Genomic DNA, 25,334 nt, shown 5'->3' on the forward strand with positions numbered 1-25,334 from the left:
GATAATGTAGGTTTCACAACACGCATTCACACATCTCAAAAACCTTTTATGACAGAAACTTAACAAGAACATCAAATTATTTGCTACTGTGAGACATTCATTACTACAACCCCTAAAGCAAGTTCTGATATGATCTCACCAAACAAGAAAATTGACGTTCCTCAATATCGGACAGGTCCTTCTGGGGGGGTGGTTTCTAACCATTTTATGATATATAATAACCAGGATGCTGTACATTATATTCAGCAACACTAACTCTCCATCTGCTGGGTGACCAAGGCACAAGACTGCACCATGAAAGCCTCCTATTACGTAGCTCTGGTTGCCATCAACGTCTTGCTGTTCCAGTTCACCTCTGCAGCTCCGGGTAAGTCTTCCTCTCTGTTCCAGGTGCTGAAATGTTTTTACTGGACAGCTGCCATTAGGCACGATTCACAGAGATGGATGAGCTATTTTAACTTTCAAAATGAGCATTTAACTGTTAAAATACTTATTTTCTCATAAAGGGTTCTATGCCAGAATGTTTTTTTTTTATCTCCACCTCAAACCTTCCTTTCCTGCTCTTCTCAGTTGTCCCCCCAGTGAAATCCAGTTATCGCCAGCCTGAAACTAGGGGTGGTTTAAGGTGTAATAACCAATGTGATTACCTTTGTGAGTTTTAAAGTGATTCCATCACTAAAATGAAAATTGGCAGTTGAATGTGTAGGCAGATGTAGTCCGTTTTCTTCACTGTAGGTAGTACTGGACCGCAGTGGCAAGGCAGGGGGGAGAGGAAGTGAAGGGAAACAGGGCCACACAGGGCAGCAATCCAGTTAAATGCACTGGCCCCATATGACCTTGGTGGCCCTCTTGGGTAAGGAAGACTCTATTTAGAACTCTGATCCTGGGTTTTGGTGCGCTTTATGTGAGAGGCTAGTGTAGGATCAGGTCACCCATCTGTCACAGACAGTATTAGCAGCTGGGAACCGTTCTGGTGGAGTAGGAAAAGTGTAGGGACTATGTCTACCTTCTCAGGTAGACATAGTCCCTATGCAAAGCCACACCCTGCTCTATGTGACAGATACTCAATACCTACATCCCACTGTCTTCACACCGAACTGTTGTGAGTGCCCCGTCAGGTGAACCTGCCTGCTGGCCTTGTCTGTATACTAGTTTTGCAATGCACCATTTCTGGCAAATCGGGGTCTGTGTTCTTTCCGCTTGCCACACCACACTGCACCTACCTAACAAATGCATAGAAAAACAGAGGCTTGATTTACTAAAATTGGAGAGTGTAAAATCTGGTGCAGCTCTGCATGGAAAAAGATCAGCTTTCAGGGTTTTTTGTCAAAGATTAATTGAACAAGCTGAACTTAGAAGCTGATTGGCTACCATGGACAGCTGCGCCAGATTTTGCACTTTCCACTTTTAGTAAATCAGCCCCAAAGTATTTTAAACTCTTATTTGCAGCTATTTTATTTTTCAAATATTATTTTCTGATTGCTGCCATCATGACTTTAAAATTGTTTGGTAATTCAACCACTCAATCCTCTAGAAATGTTTAAGATCCCTTCCTTCCATTTCATGGCTCTCTGCAGCCCTGACAGTGGAAGAAAGCTGCTGCCTCAGGATATCAGGACCACTGACATGCAGAAGTGAAGCCATAACTGGATCCTCCCTCGCCCAACACTTATGCGTGCCGTGAGTGACTTTGGGAGAGGAAGGATGTAGCGTAAGGCTTCACATCTGGGTATGGGCTCTGTTGTCAGCAGTTCTGATATTCTGAGGCAGCAGCTTTCTTCCATTGGACTGTGCTACATCTTATTTCCATCCCCATGCCGGTGGCCAGGGCTGAGTACATGGTCTTCACTCTGCTGTTCCCCATCCTTAATAGACCCATGATTGCTCGTCCTCGCCAAGTCACTTTTGTGAGTGCATTTTTATGTTAATAAATGTTCATAACTATTTTTATATCCTGCCCATATGCTGTGCCTTGTTTTTATGTTTTTCATCAACAGAGTTTGTGCCTAATATGAAGGAGACAGAAGGGTTGATTAACTAAATCTGGAGAGTGCAAAATCTGGTGCAGCTGTGCATGGTGGCCAATCAACTTCTAACTTCACATTGTTCAGTTCAAGTGTTCCTAACCCCCGGCCCCTGCAGTCACTATATCTGATCTCCCACAGTACACAGAACATGGGAATGCAATTATGTTACTAAATATAAACTGCCAAATACCTTTTTGCTTCAGAAGTATATAGCAGTCTTGTGACTTCTATCAGTGTTCAGCACTGGTTAAAGCTTGTAACAGGAGTTTTCTTTCTGCTCTAAGAAGATGCAGAACCCCTGACCTCGGTCTCCACAGTGCTGATTGGCCGTGCACTGATCACATTCACTCTCCCAAGGAAAAAAAAAACCTCTCTATCAATACACATCAAACTGAGCATGTGCAGAGTGTCTCCACACAACATGTCTTATCAGGAGATAAGAGGGGGGCACTGGAAGAAGGGGAAGATCAGACGTCAGGATAAAACAGCATTTTTACACAGTGCAGAGGATTTACCCCTTAGGTTCCACATTGAGTATAACAAGCATGCTTTACTGCAGTGTTTGTCAACCTTTTTTCAGTCAAAGCACCCTTTGAAATTATGGAAAGTCCCGAGGCACCCCTTAAAAATATGGACAGTCTTGAGGCACCCCATTCTAAAATTATAATAGTTTTATATAACGAAGCACCATCCACACATGTAGGACACCCAACATTAGAGGTGATTTATTCTTCTGAAGCAAATACACTTTTGCACGCTGGTATTGACTAGTATTCCAATGTTTCTCTTCTTCGTCAATTTTTCTCCATCACTGAGCTAATGTGACCCCAGCACTGATGGGGAGGGGCAGGAGAGGGTCAAACAAGGATGCTGTTCATGCATCTGACCTCCTCCTTATCAACTGATGATGTCATTGGTTGTCAGGACGCCAGCGGCTAGAAGGTCATAATGGTGCACAATGAAACCCTGTGGCTTTGTCTTTTCCACCTGCTGGATTGCATACAAGTTTTGGGCAATTTTTAGACAATTTGCCAAGGCACCCCTGAAGAAACCTCAAGGCATCCCAGGGTGCCAGGGCACCCTGGTTGAGAAAGGCTGCTTTACTGCATATACAGACTGATTTTACTGTTGTGGGTTTAGTAACACTTTGAGCTTTGGCAATAAAACCTGGAAGCCGATTGGTTTCTATGCAGAGCTGCACCAGATTTTGCACTCTCCAGTTTTGGTAGTAAATCAATCCTATTGTTTCTTTTTTTCTCAGATCTGATGAGGGCAGTTCTCCTGTTTGTAGACTGAAAATGCTAAAAAATATGAATTGGTTTTATTCTGGATAAGAATAGACTGTAGCAGAGCAATAACAATAATGTGCAAGGTTGGTATTGTTGTTATATGCTATAATAGTAACATTGTTCCCATCCAAAGTAAAATAAATAAAATAGCAATACAATAACGATGTTAAAATATTGTAATTGTTTTTAACAGAGTAGGACAGTGGTGTAATTCCTTTTCAATCTCCATCTTTGCCTTTTCTATTATCTTTATTTTTCTCTAATTCATTCTTTCTTTTCCTCCTCTCACAAATTAATTTGTTGTTTTGCAGTGTTTAACTTTTATATATGTGTCAATGAATAAATCCATTGTATGTTATCACTAATATACTATACATATGTAATTTTTTTAGGTAATTTCTGCTCCTTATCACCAGATAAGGGTTCATGCACTAAACACGAAATATACTTTGCTTATGATGCCAAGACAAATCTTTGCGGCCCATTTGCTTACTCTGGATGTGGTGGAAATGCTAACAGATTCCCTAGTCTTGAAGATTGTGAGGCTGCATGCAAAACAGGTATTACTGAATGTGCTTTTTTTTTTAAAACAAAACAACTCACTTTGGCAAATGTTCACTCACTCACCACTTTTGGGTTTCCACCCATAACCCTTTGCAGCCATCAAAGCATGGCAACAGTCATGTGAAAAAGTAAGTACACCCCCATGGCAATTGTGGATATTTTCAACATGTTTGAACAAGCAAACAATAAATCTTGATTTAACCACTTGCTCTCCAGAGGATTTACCCCCTTCCTGACCAGGCCATCTGCGTTATGGCGCTGTGACAATTGCACTGTCATGCAACGCTGCACCCAAATGAAATTTACATCCTTTTTTCCACACAAATAGAGCTTTCTTTTGGTGGTATTTGATTGCCTGTGCATTTATTATTTTTTGTGCAGACATAATTTTGAGAAAAAAAACAATATTTTTGACTTTTTTCTATTAAACATATCCATTGTAAAAATTTAAAAAATCTAATTTCATCATAAATTTAGGCCAAAATGTATTCTGCTACATGTCTTTGCTAAAAAAAAATCCCAATATGTGTAAATTAATTGGTTTACGTGACAGTTATAGTGCTTACAAGTGGCTGTATATATACTGTTTTGTTTTTTTTTCATTTTTACTAGTAATGGCAGCAATCAGCGACTTATAGCGGGACTGTGGCAGGCATTCTGACACTGGGGGGAACTGACTTGGTGTCACTGACATCCCCAGTGACACCAATACAGTGATCATTGCTAATAAAAAGCACTGACACTGTACTAATGGCACTGGGCAGGAAGGGGTTAACATGTGGGGCAATCAAAGGGGTTAGCTGTGTGCTGTTTTACTATGTGCTGTGTGTGTGCTTTACTGTAAGCACACTGCTTTGCATGGCTCTGCTCACACGCACCCCCCAACCGGAAGTGAAAAATCACATAGTTATTATTATTATACAGGATTTATATAGTGCCAACAGTTTGCGCAGTGCTTTACAATATAAGGGAGACAGTGCAATTACAACACATTTCAGTAGAGAAGGAATAGGAGGGCCCGGCTCTTGGAGCTTACAATCTAAAGGAAGGGGGAGGTGATACAAAAGGTGATAGCTGCGGAGGACGATCTGGCAGAGGTGATTCAAGTACAGTTCTTAGGGGGAGGTGGGGTAGGCTTCCCTGAAGAAGTGAGTTTTCAAAGATCGCCTAAAGGCAGACAGGGTGGGTGCTGACCGGACATGCTGTGGTAGGGAGTTCCAGAGGATGGGAGAGGCTCTGGAGAAGTCCTGGGGGCGAGTGTGGGAGGAGGTGATGACGGAGCTAGAGAGGAGGATATCCTGGGAGGAGCAGAGTGGGCAATTTGTACGGTATCTGTGGATGAGGTTGGTGATGTAGCTAGGGGCAGTGTTGTGGATGGCTTTGTAATCTGTGGTTAGTATTTTGAATTTTGCACGTTGGGTTAGTGGATGCCAGTGGAGGGATTGGCAGAGAGGGCAGCAGTTGCTGATCGGTTGGTAAGGTGTATGAGTCTAGCAGCAGCATTCATAAAAGACTGAAGGGGGGATAGCCTGTGTAACAGTAGACTAGTGAGGAGGGAGTTGCAGTAATCGAGGCAGGTTATAACCAAGGCATGAATAAGTTGTTTTGTGGTGTCATTGATCAGGAAGGGGCGGATTTTGGAAATGTTCCAGAGGTTGAGGCGGCAGGATTTAGCCTTGAGTGGATGTGGGGTCCAAAGGAGATGTCAGAGTCTAGGATTACGCCTAGCACCCTGGCATGAGGGGAAGGACCAATGGTTGTGCTGTTGATCTTAATGGTAAAGTCATGAGTGGGGGATCGGGGGGGAGATAATATTACAAGCTCAGTTTTTGAAAGATTGAGTTTAAGGTAGTGATGTGACATTCATGCTGATATGTCGCTTAGTAGATTTGTGATATGTGAGGAGATTGAGGGGGTGAACTGAGGAGTGGAGAGATAGATCTCGGTGCCATCAGCATAGAGGTGGTATTGGAAGCCATGGGAGGTTATCAGTTGGCCCAGGGAGGAGGTGTAAAGAGAGAAAAGGAGGGGCCCAAGAACAGAACCTTGGGGTACCCCAACAGAAAGAGGAAGCATAGCGGTGGAGGAGAAGTTGTATGTGACACTGAAAGTGTGCTGAGAAAGGTAAAAGGATAACCAGGACAGAGCAGAGTCACAGAGGCCGATGGAGTGAAGTTTACTGAGGAGGAGCGGGTGGTCGACTGTGTCAAAGGCAGCGGAAAGGTCAAGGAGTATGAGTATGGAGTAATGGCCGTTGGTTTTAGTAGTTAGTAGGTCATTAGTGAGTTTTAGTAGAGTAGTTTCTGTGAAATAAAAATATATATCCACCTGCGCTCCACAGACTCCTTAAATATAGCTAGCTGCTATCATCTACACCCTATACCATGGGACACATAAAATAAATATCAAGATATTGGATGAAGCGCTCTGCTATAATAATGCTAAAAAAAGAAAATTTTATACACAAATGTAAAAGTGACTAATACTTAAATAATATATGTGCTAAAATTATATAAAAAATTCATATAAGACCAGTCTGCCCCCAAATGGCTAAAACTGGTTATACATGTGCACACACAGCAAAATTAGAAAGTGACCAGGTGCTTGGGTACATAAATAGTGTCTTAATAAATACAAAAGGTTTTAAAATCACAGCATGTATTTGAAACTGGCTCCGGGAAAATGGAGGAGTAAGTCACTCCCCCTTAGCAGTCATATAAATAGGAAGCCTTGTAGACCAATGAGCTATCCTGAAGAAGCCACGTGACAGTGGTGTAACGCGTGGAGCTCATTGACGTCATTTCCGGGTGGAGCTCGGTGATGCACTTCCGGTGACGTATTTCCGGTTTTCGGCAAACACGATTTCCTATTACACCCATAGGATATGGGGAAACTGCTTGTACACTTCTAAGAACATGTGAGTTTTCTATCTGCTTTTTTCTTTATAATAAAACTACATATTGCGCTATGGAGATCTCTCTTTGTGCTTAAATCTTCCATGGTCCACGGACATATGGCTGAGGCATCGTGTATATTGAGATTTTGAATCGTGGGGCAAGTTATATCCTGATGTCGGTTTTTGGAACATCATTTAAATAAATGATTTGTGACCTCTAGGGGTCGAATGTTGGAGGTGAGGAGTAGAGATGAGCGAATCGAAGTAGCCGAAGTGGAATTCGAGTCGAATATCGGAAAAATTTCGATTCGCGCCGAATCCGAAAAATAGCCTAATTCGGACGCGCGAATCAAAATTTTTCCGAAAATGGCGGCTGACATGTGCGGCGACGGAGCGGGGATGTCTGGGAAGGCGCGCTGACCCATAATGCATTCCTCAACGACATGTGATCGCATCAGCCAATCAGCAGCCAGCCAGCTAGCACTGTGTAATGGTCGAGCTATAAATAGCGGCCATTTTGGAATTCTTCATTTGCCTGCAGTCATTGAACAGAGGCAGACCGCTCTGTATTAGGGACAGGGACAGAGTTAGGGCCACAGAAACGATACTTGGGGACAGAGAAACGATACTTAGGGACAGAGAACTATTACTCAGGGACACAGAATTGTTAATTAGGGCCACAGAATCGTTACTTAGGGACAAAGAAACGCTAGTTAGGGCTACAGAATTCATACTCAGGGACAGACAGAATTGTTACTGAGTGCCAGAGAATTGTTACTTAGGGCCACAGAATCGTTACTTAGGGCCACAGAATTGTTACTCAGGGACAGACAGAATTGTTACTGAGTGCCAGAGAATTGTTACTTAGGGCCACAGAAACGTTATTAGGGCCACAGAATTGTTACTCAGGGACAGACAGAATTGTTACTGAGTGCCAGATAATTGTTACTTAGGGCCACAGAAACGTTATTAGGGCCACAGAATTGTTACTCAGGGACAGACAGAATTGTTACTGAGTGCCAGAGAATTGTTACTTAGGGCCACAGAAACTTTAGTTAGGGCCACAGAATTGTTACTCAGGGAAAGACACAGAATTGTTACTGAGGGCCACAGAACTGTTACTTAGGGCCACAGAATTGTTACTCGCACAGACACAGAATTGTTACTCGCACAGATACAGAATTGTTACTGAGGGCCACAGAACTGTTACTTAGGGCCACAGAATTGTTACTCGCACAGACACAGAATTGTTACACAGGGACACAGAACTGTTACTGAGGGCCACAGAACCGTTACTTAGGGCCACAGAATTGTTACTCGCACAGACACAGAATTGTTACTCGCACAGACACAGAACTGTTACTCGCACAGACACAGAATTGTTACTGAGGGCCACAGAACTGTTACTTGGGGCCACAGAAACGTTAATCAGGGACACAGAATTGTTACTGAGGGCTACAGAACTGTTACTTAGGGCCACAGAATTGTTACTCGCACAGACACAGAATTGTTACACAGGGACACAGAACTGTTACTGAGGGCCACAGAACCGTTACTTAGGGCCACAGAACCGTTACTTAGGGCCACAGAATTGTTACTCGCACAGACACAGAATTGTTACTCGCACAGACACAGAATTGTTACTCGCACAGACACAGAATTGTTACTAGCACAGACACAGAATTGTTACTCAGGGACACAGAACTGTTACTGAGGGCCACAGAACTGTTACTTAGGGCCACAGAATTGTTGCTCGCACAGACACAGAATTCTTACTCGCACAGACACAGAATTGTTACTCAGGGACACAGAACTGTTACTTAGGGCCACAGAACTGTTAGTTAGGGCCACAGAATTGTTACTCGCACAGACACAGAATTGTTACTCGCACAGACACAGAATTGTTACTGAGGGCCACAGAACTGTTACTTGGGGCCACAGAAACGTTAATCAGGGACACAGAATTGTTACTGAGGGCCACAGAACTGTTAGGGCCACAGAATTGTTACTCGCACAGACACAGAATTGTTACTCGCACAGACACAGAATTGTTACTGAGGGCCACAGAACTGTTACTTGGGGCCACAGAAACGTTAATCAGGGACACAGAATTGTTACTGAGGGCCACAGAACTGTTACTTAGGGCCACAGAATTGTTACTCGCACAGACACAGAATTGTTACTCGCACAGACACAGAATTGTTACTGAGGGCCACAGAACTGTTACTTAGGGCCACAGAATTGTTACTCGCACAGACACAGAATTGTTACACAGGGACACAGAACTGTTACTGAGGGCCACAGAACCGTTACTTAGGGCCACAGAATTGTTACTCGCACAGACACAGAATTGTTACTCGCACAGACACAGAATTGTTACTGAGGGCCACAGAACTGTTAGTTAGGGCCACAGAATTGTTACTCGCACAGACACAGAATTGTTACTCGCACAGACACAGAATTGTTACTGAGGGCCACAGAACTGTTACTTGGGGCCACAGAAACGTTAATCAGGGACACAGAATTGTTACTGAGGGCCACAGAACTGTTACTTAGGGCCACAGAATTGTTACTCGCACAGACACAGAATTGTTACACAGGGACACAGAACTGTTACTGAGGGCCACAGAACCGTTACTTAGGGCCACAGAATTGTTACTCGCACAGACACAGAATTGTTACTCGCACAGACACAGAATTGTTACTGAGGGCCACAGAACTGTTACTTGGGGCCACAGAAACGTTAATCAGGGACACAGAATTGTTACTGAGGGCCACAGAACTGTTACTTAGGGCCACAGAATTGTTACTCGCACAGACACAATTGTTACTCAGGGACACAGAACTGTTACTGAGGGCCACAGAACTGTTACTTAGGGCCACAGAATTGTTACTCGCACAGACACAGAATTCTTACTCGCACAGACACAGAATTGTTACTGAGGGCCACAGAACTGTTACTTGGGGCCACAGAAACGTTAATCAGGGACACAGAATTGTTACTGAGGGCCACAGAACTGTTACTTAGGGCCACAGAATTGTTACTCGCACAGACACAGAATTGTTACTGAGGGCCACAGAACTGTTACTTGGGGCCACAGAAACGTTAATCAGGGACACAGAATTGTTACTGAGGGCCACAGAACTGTTACTTGGGGCCACAGAAACGTTAATCAGGGACACAGAATTGTTACTGAGGGCCACAGAACTGTTACTTAGGGCCACAGAATTGTTACTCGCACAGACACAGAATTGTTACTGAGGGCCACAGAACTGTTACTTGGGGCCACAGAAACGTTAATCAGGGCCACAGAACTGTTACTTAGGGCCACAGAATTGTTACTCGCACAGACACAGAATTGTTACACAGGGACACAGAATTGTTACACAGGGACACAGAACTGTTACTGAGGGCCACAGAACTGTTACTTAGGGCCACAGAATTGTTACTCGCACAGACACAGAATTGTTACTCGCACAGACACAGAATTGTTACTGAGGGCCACAGAACTGTTACTTGGGGCCACAGAAACGTTAATCAGGGACACAGAATTGTTACTGAGGGCCACAGAACTGTTACTTAGGGCCACAGAATTGTTACTCGCACAGACACAATTGTTACTCAGGGACACAGAACTGTTACTGAGGGCCACAGAACTGTTACTTAGGGCCACAGAATTGTTACTCGCACAGACACAGAATTCTTACTCGCACAGACACAGAATTGTTACTGAGGGCCACAGAACTGTTACTTGGGGCCACAGAAACGTTAATCAGGGACACAGAATTGTTACTGAGGGCCACAGAACTGTTACTTAGGGCCACAGAATTGTTACTCGCACAGACACAGAATTGTTACTCGCACAGACACAGAATTGTTACTGAGGGCCACAGAACTGTTACTTGGGGCCACAGAAACGTTAATCAGGGACACAGAATTGTTACTGAGGGCCACAGAACTGTTAGGGCCACAGAATTGTTACTCGCACAGACACAGAATTGTTACTCGCACAGACACAGAATTGTTACTGAGGGCCACAGAACTGTTACTTGGGGCCACAGAATTGTTACTCGCACAGACACAGAATTGTTACTCAGGGCCACAGAACTGTTACTGAGGGCCACAGAACTGTTACTTAGAGCCACAGAATTGTTACTCAGGGACACAGAATCGTTTAATTAAAGAGTATGTCAGACAACATGCAGAGGAGTGGCAGAGGAGGCAATGTTTTAGAAGCGAGCAGACGTGGCAGCAGAGGAAGGGGTCGAGGCAGCACTATTCGCAGCCAGAGGCTAGTGCTCCCGGTGTCATCCAGTACAGTGAGGAAGAGCTAACAGAGGGCGGTCAGGAACAGGGGGAGACATCCGCCTCTTCAGCAGCCAGGCGAAGAAGTAGTGGCGAGGAGAGTGGCTCGGTAGCCGGTGTAGAGACAGGTCTGTCTCCTGACCCACACGCAGCCGAGGGGGCTAGTAGTGAGGCGGAGACCCTAATTGATGATGATGAGTCTGATCGCACTTGGCAGCCTCGTCGTCATCAGGCTATTGCTTCCGCATCATCAGGAGAAGAGGGTGGCAGCTTGGCAGCGAGCAAAACAGTCGGTGGGTTGTCTCCATCGCCACACTCTGCCATGTGCCACTTTCAGGTCTCCTCACACACTACTGGTGTGTTGAATTTTTTGACATAGGGTGCTGACAGATTACGGGCCTCCCATAGCTGCTGCCAGGCCCCTAATCTGCCATGGGCCCCTATACCGCCTCCTCATGCTGCTGCCAGGTCCACAGTCTCTCATGCCATGTGCCACTTTCAGGTCTCCTCACACTGCTGGTGTGTTGAATTTTTTGACATAGGGTGCTGGCAGATTACGGGCCTCCCATAGCTGCTGCCAGGCCCCTAATCTGCCATGGGCCCCTATATACCGCCTCCTCATGCTGCTGCCAAGTCCAAAGTTTCTCATGGGTCCCTGTACGGCCTCCCATTGCTGCTGTCTCCATCGCCACACTCTGCCATGTGCCACTTTCAGGTCTCCTCACACACTGCTGGTGTGAAGAATTTTTTGACATAGGGTGCTGGCAGATTACGGGCCTCCTATAGCTGCTGCCAGGCCCCTAATCTGCCATAGGCCCCTATATACCGCCTCCTCATGCTGCTGCCAGGTCCAGAGCCTCTCATGGGTCCCTGTACGGCCTCCCATTGCTGCTGTCTCCATCGCCACACTCTGCCATGTGCCACTTTCAGGTCTCCTCACACACTGCTGGTGTGTAGAATTTTTTGACATAGGGTGCTGGCAGATTACGGGCCTCCCATTGCTGCTGCCAGGCCCCTAATCTGCCATGGGCCCCTATACCGCCTCCTCATGCTGCTGCCAAGTCCAGAGTCTCTCATGGGTCCCTGTACGGCCTCCCATTGCTGCTGTCTCCATCGCCACACTCTGCCATGTGCCACTTTCAGGTCTCCTCACACACTGCTGGTGTGTAGAATTTTTTGACATAGGGTGCTGGCAGATTACGGGCCTCCCATAGCTGCTGCCAGGCCCCTAATCTGCCATGGGCCCCTATATACCGCCTCCTCATGCTGCTGCCAGGTCCACAGTGTCTCATGCCATGTGCCACTTTCAGGTCTCCTCACACTGCTGGTGTGTAGAATTTTTTGACATAGGGTGCTGGCAGATTACGGGCCTCCTATAGCTGCTGCCAGGCCCCTAATCTGCCATAGGCCCCTATATACCGCCTCCTCATGCTGCTGCCAGGTCCAGAGTCTCTCATGGGTCCCTGTACGGCCTCCCATTGCTGCTGTCTCCATCGCCACACTCTGCCATGTGCCACTTTCAGGTCTCCTCACACACTGCTGGTGTGTAGAATTTTTTGACATAGGGTGCTGGCAGATTACGGGCCTCCTATAGCTGCTGCCAGGCCCCTAATCTGCCATAGGCCCCTATATACCGCCTCCTCATGCTGCTGCCAGGTCCAGAGTCTGTCATGGGTCCCTGTACGGCCTCCCATTGCTGCTGTCTCCATCGCCACACTCTGCCATGTGCCACTTTCAGGTCTCCTCACACACTGCTGGTGTGTTGAATTTTTTGACATAGGGTGCTGGCAGATTACGGGCCTCCCATAGCTGCTGCCAGGCCCCTAATCTGCCATGGGCCCCTATACCGCCTCCTCATGCTGCTGCCAGGTCCACAGTCTCTCATGCCATGTGCCACTTTCAGGTCTCCTCACACTGCTGGTGTGTTGAATTTTTTGACATAGGGTGCTGGCAGATTACGGGCCTCCTATAGCTGCTGCCAGGCCCCTAATCTGCCATGGGCCCCTATACCGCCTCCTCATGCTGCTGCCAGGTCCAGGCGAACGTAGTCACACAGGGGAGGAACTTCTGAGTGTAATGAACAGAGAAATCGACAGATGGCTGTCTCCGCGCAAACTGAAAATCGGAACCATGTTGACCGACAACGGAAAGAACATGGTGTCTGCTCTGCGTCAAGGAAGGTTGTGCCATGCGCCATGCATGGCTCACGTGTTCAATCTGGTTGTCAAGCGGTTCCTAAAATCCACCATCCCACTGCAAGACATCCTTAAAATGTCACGTAAACTTTGCATGCATTTCAGCCATTCCTACACCGCAAAGCACACCCTCCTTGAGCTGCAGCGGCAGAACGGAATTCCACATCATCGCCTGATCTGCGACGTTGCAACAAGGTGGAATTCAACCCTACACATGTTAGACCGCCTTTACGAGCAGCGAAAGGCCATCACCGATTTCCTGATGTTACAAGCGGATAAAGGTACTCCCCTGTGTAACTTCGATGTCAGCCATTGGCAGCTCATGCGTGACACCTGCCGCTTGCTCAGGCCCTTTGAGGAGGCCACGCTATTCGTGAGTCGGCAGGACTATGGGATGAACGACGTCATTCCTCTGTTGCACGTCCTTGAACAAATGCTGTTAACAATGGCTGGTCAGGGTGCGGTAGACGTGGCGCACAGATCTCAACGCCACATGACCCCTGTGGGGGCAGGACAGGAAGAAGAGGAGGAGGTAGAGGAGGACATTTGTGCTCAGGAATTATTGAGTGAAATGGGTGGTTTTTCCACTCAGCGGACAGGAGTGGAGGAGCAGGAGCATCTGGTAGAGGAGGAGGAGACAGAGGACCCAGACGCACCGTGGCAGTATGCTGTGGAGATGGAGGCAGGGAGTCCATCGCATTCCTTGGCACAAATGGCCCATAGCATGCTCGGTTGCTTGCGTAGCGACAGCCGAATAATAACCATCAGACAGAGGGATGACTTTTGGCTGTCCACCTTGTTGGACCCTCGCTACCGTTCAAAAATGGTGGCCTTTTTCACACCTGCTGAGAGGGAGGCCAAAATAACGTACTATAAAAACCACCTATGTAGTCAGTTGGTCTCTGCCTTTGTGCGCCAACGTCCATCCTCAGACACTGTGGGCCCTGTGCACTCGCGTTCCGCTGCCATGGCAGCAGGGGAGGGGTGGGGTGGTAGGAGCAGTGGCAGCTCCACCAGCAGCAGCTGCCTCAGTCTGCAGTCGATGATGAGTAGCTTTCTTCACCAGCGCAGTGAGGAAACTACTAACCAGCCGCAGCAGCAGCAGCAGCAGCATCAGGTGGACCTGGAGCAGGACCTCAAACAACAGGCTTGGGCCTACTTGGACAGCACCCTGCCAACCGAGGTAGACAATCCCCTTGACTACTGGTCAACGAAACTTGACCTTTGGCCCCAACTAGCTGAATTTGCCCTTGAAAGGCTGTCATGCCCGGCCAGTAGCGTGGCATCGGAGCGCGTGTTTAGTGCGGCAGGAGGTATTGTAACTCCGCGGAGGACACGACTGTCCACCCAAAGTGTGGAGAGACTCACGTTTGTGAAAATGAATCAGGTGTGGATTAGTCTGGATTTCAAACCACCAGTTCCTGACACAACTGACTAAATCCGCCATGAATCATGCCTCAAACATGTGCCACTTTGAGGTCTCCTCACACACTGCTGGTGTGTTGAATTTTTTGACATAGGGTGCTGGCAGATTACGGGCCTCCTATAGCTGCTGCCAGGCCCCTAATCTGCCATGGGCCCCTATATACCGCCTCCTCATGCTGCTGCCAAGTCCAGAGTCTCTCATGGGTCCCTGTACGGCCTCCCATTGCTGCTGTCTCCATCGCCACACTCTGCCATGTGCCACTTTCAGGTCTCCTCACACACTGCTGGTGTGTAGAATTTTTTGACATAGGGTGCTGGCAGATTACGGGCCTCCTATAGCTGCTGCCAGGCCCCTAATCTGCCATAGGCCCCTATATACCGCCTCCTCATGCTGCTGCCAGGTCCAGAGTCTCTCATGGGTCCCTGTACGGCCTCCCATTGCTGCTGTCTCCATCGCCACACTCTGCCATGTGCCACTTTCAGGTCTCCTCACACACTGCTGGTGTGTAGAATTTTTTGACATAGGGTGCTGGCAGATTACGGGCCTCCCATAGCTGCTGCCAGGCCCCTAATCTGCCATGGGCCCCTATACCGCCGCCTCATGCTGCTGCCAAGTCCAGAGTCTCTCATGGGTCCCTGTACGGCCTCCCATTGCTGCTGTCTCCATCGCCACACTCTGCCATGTGCCACTTTCAGGTCTCCTCACACACTGCTGGTGTGTAGAATTTTTTGACATAGGGTGCTGGCAGATTACGGGCCTCCCATAGCTGCTGCCAGGCCCCTAATCTGCCATGGGCCCCTATATACCGCCTCCTCATGCTGCTGCCAGGTCCACAGTGTCTCATGCCATGTGCCACTTTCAGGTCTCCTCACACTGCTGGTGTGTTGAATTTTTTGACATAGGGTGCTGGCAGATTATGGGCCTCCTATAGCTGCTGCCAGGCCCCTAATCTGCCATAGGCCCCTATATACCGCCTCCTCATGCTGCTGCCAGGTCCAGAGTCTCTCATGGTTCCCTGTACGGCCTCCCATTGCTGCTGTCTCCATCGCCACACTCTGCCATGTGCCACTTTCAGGTCTCCTCACACTGCTGGTGTGTAGAATTTTTTGACATTGGGTGCTGGCAGATTACGGGCCTCCTATAGCTGCTGCCAGGCCCCTAATCTGCCATAGGCCCCTATATACCGCCTCCTCATGCTGCTGCCAGGTCCAGAGTCTCTCATGGGTCCCTGTACGGCCTCCCATTGCTGCTGTCTCCATCGCCACACTCTGCCATGTGCCACTTTCAGGTCTCCTCACACACTGCTGGTGTGTAGAATTTTTTGACATAGGGTGCTGGCAGATTACGGGCCTCCCATAGCTGCTGCCAGGCCCCTAATCTGCCATAGGCCCCTATATACCGCCTCCTCATGCTGCTGCCAGGTCCAGAGTCTCTCATGGGTCCCTGTACGGCCTCCCATTGCTGCTGTCTCCATCGCCACACTCTGCCATGTGCCACTTTCAGGTCTCCTCACACACTGCTGGTGTGTAGAATTTTTTGACATAGGGTGCTGGCAGATTACGGGCCTCCCATAGCTGCTGCCAGGCCCCTAATCTGCCATAGGCCCCTATATACCGCCTCCTCATGCTGCTGCCAGGTCCAGAGTCTCTCATGGGTCCCTGTACGGCCTCCCATTGCTGCTGTCTCCATCGCCACACTCTGCCATGTGCCACTTTAAGGTCTCCTCACACACTGCTGGTGTGTAGAATTTTTTGACATAGGGTGCTGGCAGATTACGGGCCTCCCATAGCTGCTGCCAGGCCCCTAATCTGCCATAGGCCCCTATATACCGCCTCCTCATGCTGCTGCCAGGTCCAGAGTCTCTCATGGGTCCCTGTACGGCCTCCCATTGCTGCTGTCTCCATCGCCACACTCTGCCATGTGCCACTTTCAGGTCTCCTCACACACTGCTGGTGTGTAGAATTTTTTGACATAGGGTGCTGGCAGATTACGGGCCTCCCATTGCTGCTGCCAGGCCCCTAATCTGCCATGGGCCCCTATACCGCCTCCTCATGCTGCTGCCAAGTCCAGGGTCTCTCATGGGTCCCTGTACGGCCTCCCATTGCTGCTGTCTCCATCGCCACACTCTGCCATGTGCCACTTTCAGGTCTCCTCACACACTGCTGGTGTGTAGAATTTTTTGACATAGGGTGCTGGCAGATTACGGGCCTCCCATAGCTGCTGCCAGGCCCCTAATCTGCCATAGGCCCCTATATACCGCCTCCTCATGCTGCTGCCAGGTCCAGAGTCTCTCATGGGTCCCTGTACGGCCTCCCATTGCTGCTGTCTCCATCGCCACACTCTGCCATGTGCCACTTTCAGGTCTCCTCACACACTGCTGGTGTGTAGAATTTTTTGACATAGGGTGCTGGCAGATTACGGGCCTCCCATAGCTGCTGCCAGGCCCCTAATCTGCCATAGGCCCCTATATACCGCCTCCTCATGCTGCTGCCAGGTCCAGAGTCTCTCATGGGTCCCTGTACGGCCTCCCATTGCTGCTGTCTCCATCGCCACACTCTGCCATGTGCCACTTTCAGGTCTCCTCACACACTGCTGGTGTGTAGAATTTTTTGACATAGGGTGCTGGCAGATTACGGGCCTCCCATAGCTGCTGCCAGGCCCCTAATCTGCCATAGGCCCCTATATACCGCCTCCTCATGCTGCTGCCAGGTCCAGAGTCTCTCATGGGTCCCTGTACGGCCTCCCATTGCTGCTGTCTCCATCGCCACACTCTGCCATGTGCCACTTTCAGGTCTCCTCACACACTGCTGGTGTGTAGAATTTTTTGACATAGGGTGCTGGCAGATTACGGGCCTCCCATTGCTGCTGCCAGGCCCCTAATCTGCCATGGGCCCCTATACCGCCTCCTCATGCTGCTGCCAAGTCCAGAGTCTCTCATGGGTCCCTGTACGGCCTCCCATTGCTGCTGTCTCCATCGCCACACTCTGCCATGTGCCACTTTCAGGTCTCCTCACACACTGCTGGTGTGTAGAATTTTTTGACATAGGGTGCTGGCAGATTACGGGCCTCCCATAGCTGCTGCCAGGCCCCTAATCTGCCATGGGCCCCTATATACCGCCTCCTCATGCTGCTGCCAGGTCCACAGTGTCTCATGCCATGTGCCACTTTCAGGTCTCCTCACACTGCTGGTGCGTTGAATTTTTTGACATAGGGTGCTGGCAGATTATGGGCCTCCTATAGCTGCTGCCAGGCCCCTAATCTGCCATAGGCCCCTATATACCGCCTCCTCATGCTGCTGCCAGGTCCAGAGTCTCTCATGGGTCCCTGTACGGCCTCCCATTGCTGCTGTCTCCATCGCCACACTCTGCCATGTGCCACTTTCAGGTCTCCTCACACTGCTGGTGTGTAGAATTTTTTTGACATAGGGTGCTGGCAGATTACGGGCCTCCCATTGCTGCTGCCAGGCACGTAATCTGCCATGGGCCCCCGTACCGACTCCTCATGCTGTGACATTGCAACAAGGTGGAATTCAACCCTACATATGTTAGACCGCCTTTACGAACAGCAAAAGGCCATCACAGATTTCCTGATGTTAAAAGCGGATAAAGGTACTCCCTGTGTAACTTAGATGTCAGCCATTGGCAGCTCATGCGTGACACCTGCGCTTGCTCAGGCCCTTTGAGGAGGCCACGCTATTCGTGAGTCGGCAGGACTATGGGATGAACGACGTCATTCCTCTGTTGCATGTCCTGGAACAAATGCTGTTAACAATGGCTGGTCAGGGTGCGGTAGACGTGGCGCACAGATCTCAACGCCACATGACCCCTGTGGGGGCAGGACAGGAAGAGGAGGAGGAGGTAGAGGAGGACATTGGTGCTCAGGAATTATTGAGTGAAATGGGTGGTTTTTCCACTCAGCGGACAGGAGTGGAGGAGCAGGAGCATCTGGTAGAGGAGGAGGAGGAGGAGGAGACAGAGGACCCAGACGCACCGTGGCAGTATGCTGTGGAGATGGAGGCAGGGAGTCCCTCGCATTCCTTGGCACAAATGGCCCATAGCATGCTCGGTTGCTTGCGTAGCGACAGCCGAATAATAACCATCAGACAGAGGGATGACTTTTGGCTGTCCACCTTGTTGGACCCTCGCTACCGTTCAAAAATGGTGGCCTTTTTCACACCTGCTGAGAGGGAGGCCAAAATAACGTACTATAAAAACCACCTATGTAGTCAGCTGGTCTCTGCCTGTCTGCGCCAACGTCCATCCTCAGACACTGTGGGCCCTGTGCGCTCGCGTTCCGCTGCCATGGCAGCAGGGGAGGGGTGGGGTGGTAGGAGCAGTGGCAGCTCCACCAGCAGCGGCTGCCTCAGTCTGCAGTCGATGATGAGTAGCTTTCTTCACCAGCGCAGTGAGGAAACTACTAACCAGCCGCAGCAGCAGCAGCAGCAGCAGCATCAGGTGGACCTGGAGCAGGACCTCAAACAACAGGCTTAGGCCTACTTGGACAGCACCCTGCCAACCGAGGTAGACAATCCCCTTGACTACTGGTCAACGAAACTTGACCTTTGGCCCCAACTAGCTGAATTTGCCCTTGAAAGGCTGTCATGCCCGGCCAGTAGCGTGGCATCGGAGCGCGTGTTTAGTGCGGCAGGAGGTATTGCAACTCCGCGGAGGACACGACTGTCCACCCAAAGTGTGGAGAGACTGACGTTTGTGAAAATGAATCAGGCGTGGATTAGTCTGGATTTCAAACCACCAGTTCCTGACACAACTGACTAAATCCGCCATGAATCATACCCCAAACATGTGCCACTTTCAGGTCTCCTCACACTGCTGGTGTCTTACATTTTTTGTCATAGGGTGCTGGCAGATTACGGGCCTCCCATAGCTGCTGCCAGGCCCCTAATCTGCCATGGGCCCCTATACCGCCTCCTCATGCTGCTGCCAAGTCCAGAGTCTCTCATGGGTCCCTGTACGGCCTCCCATTGCTGCTGTCTCCATCGCCACACTCTGCCATGTGCCACTTTCAGGTCTCCTCACACTGCTGGTGTATTCCATTTTTTGTCATAGGGTGCTGGCAGATTACGGGCCTCCCATAGCTGCTGCCAGGCCCCTAATCTGCCATGGGCCCCTATACCGCCTCCTCATGCTGCTGCCAGGTCCAGAGTCTCTCATGGGTCCCTGTACGGCCTCCCATTGCTGCTGTCTCCATCGCCACACTCTGCCATGTGCCACTTTCAGGTCTCCTCACACTGCTGGTGGGTTCCATTTTTTGTCATAGGGTGCTGGCAGATTACGGGCCTCCCATAGCTGCTGCCAGGCCCCTAATCTGCCATGGGCCCCCGTACCGACTCCTCATGCTGCTGCCAGGCCCGTAATCTGTCATGGGCCCCTGTTGTCGCTTGTTGGCATATTCCGCTCGTTCAGATGCTCCTTCTCCTGCTACTCCTCTTCACGGATTCCGTCAGCAGTCTTTCTTGGAATCCGTTTCCAAGAGACAACAGTTTGCGAGCACGCACCAGACGGTGCAGAAGCTGAACGTCCTCCTGTCCAAGTTGCTGCTGCCAGGCTCGTAATCTGTCATGCGCCCCTGTACCACCTCCTCATGCTGCTGCCAGGTCCAGAGTGTGTCATGGGCCCCCGTACCGACTCCTCATGCTGCTGCCAGGCCCGTAATCTGTCATGGGCCCCTGTACCGCCTCCCCATGCTGCTGCCAGGTCCAGAGTGTGTCATGGGTCCCTGTACGGCCTCCCATTGCTACTGCCAGGCCCGTAATCTGCCATGGGCCCCCGTACCGACTCTTCATGCTGCTGCCAGGCCCGTAATCTGCCATGGGCCCCTGTACCGCCTCCTCATGCTGCTGCCAGGTCCAGAGTGTGTCATGGGTCCCTGTACGGCCTCCCATTGCTGCTGTTTCTATCGCCACACTCTGCCATGTGCCACTTTCAGGTCTCCTCACACTGCTGGTGGTTTCCATTTTTGTCATAGGGTGCTGTATGGCCTCCCATTGCTGCTGCCTCCACCGCCACACTGTGGCTCCACACTCTGGTTTTGGCCCCGTGACTGCCCAAATGAGTGAAGTGTGCGGTGATTCTAAGATCGACGGCACTCATCTGCATGTCATACTGACTGACAGTATTATTTCTCTTCCCCAGCAGACTCCAAGGGCATTTAAATTAAAGGTACAGTGTTCAGCACTAATATTAAGTCTCTCTGAAGCCTAGAAACACCCTTTTTTAAGTTAAATTCACAGCGAATATATTCGACTCGAATCGAAATTTTTCCACGAATTCGCCGAATCAGTCGAATCAAATTTTTGAATACTTCGCTCATCTCTAGTGAGGAGGCACTCTGGATATTTAGGATTGATTCAATGGAGTGACACTTTGGTCTGAGCACTATTTGAATGAAAAAGCACTTCTATATATATATATTTTCTTCACAGAAGAGTGATAGCATGTTTTTTGCACATGATTATATTATATGTATATTGATTGTTATTTAAACACTTGGCACTTTTTATGAGTATTTCACTGTGATTTTAAAACCTTTTGTATTTATTAAGACACTATTTATGTACCCAAGCACCTGGTCACTTTCTAATTTTGCTGTGTGTGCACATGTATAACCAGTTTTAGCCATTTGGGGCAGACTGGTCTTATATGAATTTTTTATATAATTTTAGCACATATATTATTTAAGTATTAGTCACTTTTACATTTGTGTATAAAATTTTGTTTTTTTAGCATTATTATAGCAGAGCGCTTCATCCAATATCTTGATATTTAGTTTCTGTGAAATGTTGTGGGCGGAAGCCAGACTGTCAGAGATATACGTGATTTTGTGCACCCCTGCCATCCTGTAGCAGTATATCTCTATAGGTTGGCAGGAAAACAGTTAAACAGTGCCTAGAGTACTTACAATGTAACAAAAGGCAATATCTTTTTTTAGTTTTGGATGGAGTGGAGAGGGATTAGAACACCTCTCAGCTCTTTTTTTTTCTTTAGTTAGCAGTCTGTCCCCATTAGGGAGATTCACCCTCTCTATTTGTCCTGTTTACTGCTATCAACAAAACTGAAAATAAAAGAAATTTTCAAATTGTGGGGTGACACCAGCATAGTAATAGAGAAGAAATCTTCCAATGGGGTCACTAGTTCTGGTAACACATTGGGATTCCCTCAATTTGGAAGGATTTTCTCTTACTTCCTGCTTTAGCTATGGGATAGGAAGTAAAGGGAATCTCTCTTATTGGACACAAATGGCAAAAAAAAAATGACAGGGGTTATAGTCTTCTTCTAATGTAAAATGAAAAAAACGTTTTGCCTTTAGTTACACTTTAACCGCTTGCCGCCCTGCCACTGTGTATATACGTGTGCAGGGCGGCAGTGGAGCGCAAAACCACGTTTTAAAACGGGTTCCGCGCTCCTGACACTTTCGCCGGCAGGGGGCGCGCGCGCGCGCTCCCGCAGACCCGCGGGTGACACTATTTGATCCAGGAGGGATCAATCATTAGATTTCAGCCAGTGATTTCTGGCTGAAATCACATGATCGGTCCCTGTCCTATCCTGTCCTGTGTTGACATACACAGGGCAGGATATGATGTCATTCTTCTCTGCCTGGACACATTCCGTTCCAGACAGAGAAGAAGACATCCAAAAAGTGAGTACACAAGCACTACACTACAGTTAGAACACTCTAGGACACATTTAACCCCCTGATCGCCCCCCCCCCCTCCAGTTAACCCTTCACTGCCCTGTCACCAGTGTTACTGATCAGTGAAGCGATTTTTACTGATCAGTGTCGCTGGCGACTTCCGATAGAGTTAGCGCCCCTCCCAGATAGCGCCAGATTGCCCGCCAGTACACCAGTAATCCCGTTTAACCCCTTGATCGCCCCTCCCCCTCCAGTTAACCCCTTCACTGCCCTGTCACCCAGTGTCACTGATCAGTGAACCAATTTTTACTGATCACTGTATCAGTGTCGCTGGCGACTTCCGATAGAGTTAGCGCCCCTCCCAGATAGCGCCAGTTTGCCCGCCAGTACACCAGTAATCCCGTTTAACCCCTTGATCGCCCCCCCCCCAGTTAACCCCTGCACTGCCCTGTCACCAGTGTCACTGATCAGTGAACCAATTTTTACTGATCACTGTATCAGTGTCGCTGGCGACTTCCGATAGAGTTAGCGCCCCTCCCAGATAGCGCCAGATTGTCCGCCAGTACACCAGTAATCCCGTTTAACCCCTTGATCACCCCCCCCCTCCAGTTAACCCCTTCACTGCCCTGTCACCAGTGTCACTGATCAGTGAACCAATTTTTACTGATCACTGTATCAGTGTCGCTGGCGACTTCCGATAGAGTTAGCGCCCCTCCCAGATAGTGCCAGTTTGCCCGCCAGTACACCAGTAATCCCGTTTAACCCCTTGATCGCCCCCCCCCCCCAGTTAACCCCTGCACTGCCCTGTCACCAGTGTCACTGATCAGTGAACCAATTTTTACTGATCACTGTATCAGTGTCGCTGGCGACTTCCGATAGAGTTAGCGCCCCTCCCAGATAGCGCCAGCTTGCCCGCCAGTACACCAGTAATCCCGTTTAACCCCTTGATCGCCCCCCCAGTTAACCCCTTCACTGCCCTGTCACCAGTGTCACTGATCAGTGAACCAATTTTTACTGATCACTGTATCAGTGTCGCTGGCGACTTCCGATAGTGTTAGCGCCCCTCCCAGGTAGCGCCAGTTTGCCCGCCAGTACACCAGTAATCCCGTTTAACCCCTTGATCACCCCCCCCCAGTTAACCCCTTCACTGCCCTGTCACCAGTGTCACTGATCAGTGAACCGATTTTTACTGATCACTGTATCAGTGTCGCTGGCGACTTCCGATAGTGTTAGCGCCCATCCCAGATAGCGCCAGATTGCCCGCTAGTACACCAGTAATCCCATTTAACCCCTTAATCTCCCCCCCAGTTAACCCATTCACTGCCCTGTCACCAGTGTCACTGATCAGTGAACCGATTTTTACTGATCACTGTATCAGTGTCGCTGGCGACTTCCGATAGTGTTAGCGCCCCTCCCAGATAGCGTCAGATTGCCCGGCAGTACACCAGTAATCCCGTTTAACCCCTTGATCACCCCCCCCTCCAGTTAACCCCTTCACTGCCCTGTCACCAGTGTCACTGATCAGTGAACCAATTTTTACTGATCACTGTATCAGTGTCGCTTGCGACTTCTGATAGTGTTAGCGCCCCTCCCAGATAGTGCCAGTTTGCCCGCTAGTGCACCAGAAATCCCATTTAACCCCTTGATTGCCCCCCTCCCCCCCCCAGTTAACCCCTTCACTGCCCTGTCACCAGTGTCATTGATTACAGTGAACAGATTTTTACTGATCACTGTATTAGTGTCACTGGTGACTTCCGATAGTGTTAGCGCCCCTCCTAGATAGCGCCAGTTTGCCCGCTAATGCATGGGATTTTTTTACCAAAAACATGTAGCAGAATACATTTTGGCTTAAATTTATGACTAACTTTGAGTTTACGATATATTTTTTATAGCTGAAAGTAGAAAATATTGTTTTTTTTCAATATTTTTGTGGTTTTTTTGTTTATAGCGCAAAAAATAAAAAGCGCACAGGTGATCAAATACCACCAAAAGAAAGCTCTATTTGTGTGAAAAAAAGGACGTAAATTTCGTTTGGGTACAGCATTGCATGACTGTGCAATTATCATTTGAATTAGTGCAGCGCTGTATAGCAAAAAAAGGCATAAATTACAGCATCTATACGATAGTTTGTAGACGCTATAACTTTCACACAAAGCAATCAATATACACTTATTGGGATTTTTTTTACCAAAAACATGTAGCAGAATACATTTTGGCTTAAATTTATGACTAACTTTGAGTTTACGATATATTTTTTATAGCTGAAAGTAGAAAATATTGTTTTTTTTCAAAATTTTCGTGGTTTTTTTGTTTATAGCGCAAAAAATAAAAAGCGCACAGGTTATCAAATACCACCAAAAGAAAGCTCTATTTGTGTGAAAAAAAGGACGTAAATTTCGTTTGGGTACAGCATTGCATGACCGCGCAATTATCATTTGAATTAGTGCAGCGCCAAACAGCAAAAAAAGGCCTGGTCATTAAGGGGGGTAAATCCTCTGGGGCTCAAGTGGTTAAACTAATAAGGCATATAAATGGCATAGTGAGGTTTATTTACTAAAACCAGAGAGTGCAAAATCTGGTACAGTTCTGCACAGAAACCAATCAGCTTCCAGGTTTTATTGTCAAAGCTTAACTGAACAAGCTGAAGTTAGAAGCTGATTGGCTCCCATGCGCAGCTGAACCAGATTTTGCACTCTCCAGTTTTAGTAACCCCAATGTGTTCATTTTCATGATCTAAATTGTTGAAAACGACTCCTATTTATCACCACTTCAGATCCATCGAAACAGGTGCCAAAAATTAGAACTCTTTTAGGTCTAGTTTATACTTGGGGTTAGTGGGAAAAAAACAGCAGTTGAACATATAGGCAAAGACCAGGCTTTCTGAAACAATGTATTGAAAGCTGATTAATCAAAGATAAAGTTGTTTGATCAAAGTACCTAAAGAACAAAGGTATACCGCTCAGGTAAACAATCCAGATCAA

The 25,334-nt window shown here is 48.4% G+C and overlaps 1 long non-coding RNA gene across 1 annotated transcript in view; it reads left to right on the forward strand.

Annotated features, from left to right (window-relative positions):
• Positions 1-212: 212 nt before the first annotated feature.
• Positions 213-25,334, forward strand: part of LOC149450262 (uncharacterized) — a 28,738-nt gene continuing 3,616 nt past the window's right edge. Inside the window, exons 1-2 of the long non-coding RNA XR_016315279.1 lie at positions 213-367; positions 3,709-3,876. This is a non-coding gene — a long non-coding RNA (uncharacterized LOC149450262). The remainder of the gene's footprint in view (positions 368-3,708; positions 3,877-25,334) is intronic.

The sequence above is a fragment of the Staurois parvus genome, unplaced genomic scaffold (genome assembly GCF_062004578.1).
Source record: "Staurois parvus isolate SC_StPar_1 unplaced genomic scaffold, SC_StPar_1.0 ptg000576l, whole genome shotgun sequence".
Classification (NCBI taxonomy): domain Eukaryota; kingdom Metazoa; phylum Chordata; class Amphibia; order Anura; family Ranidae; genus Staurois; species Staurois parvus.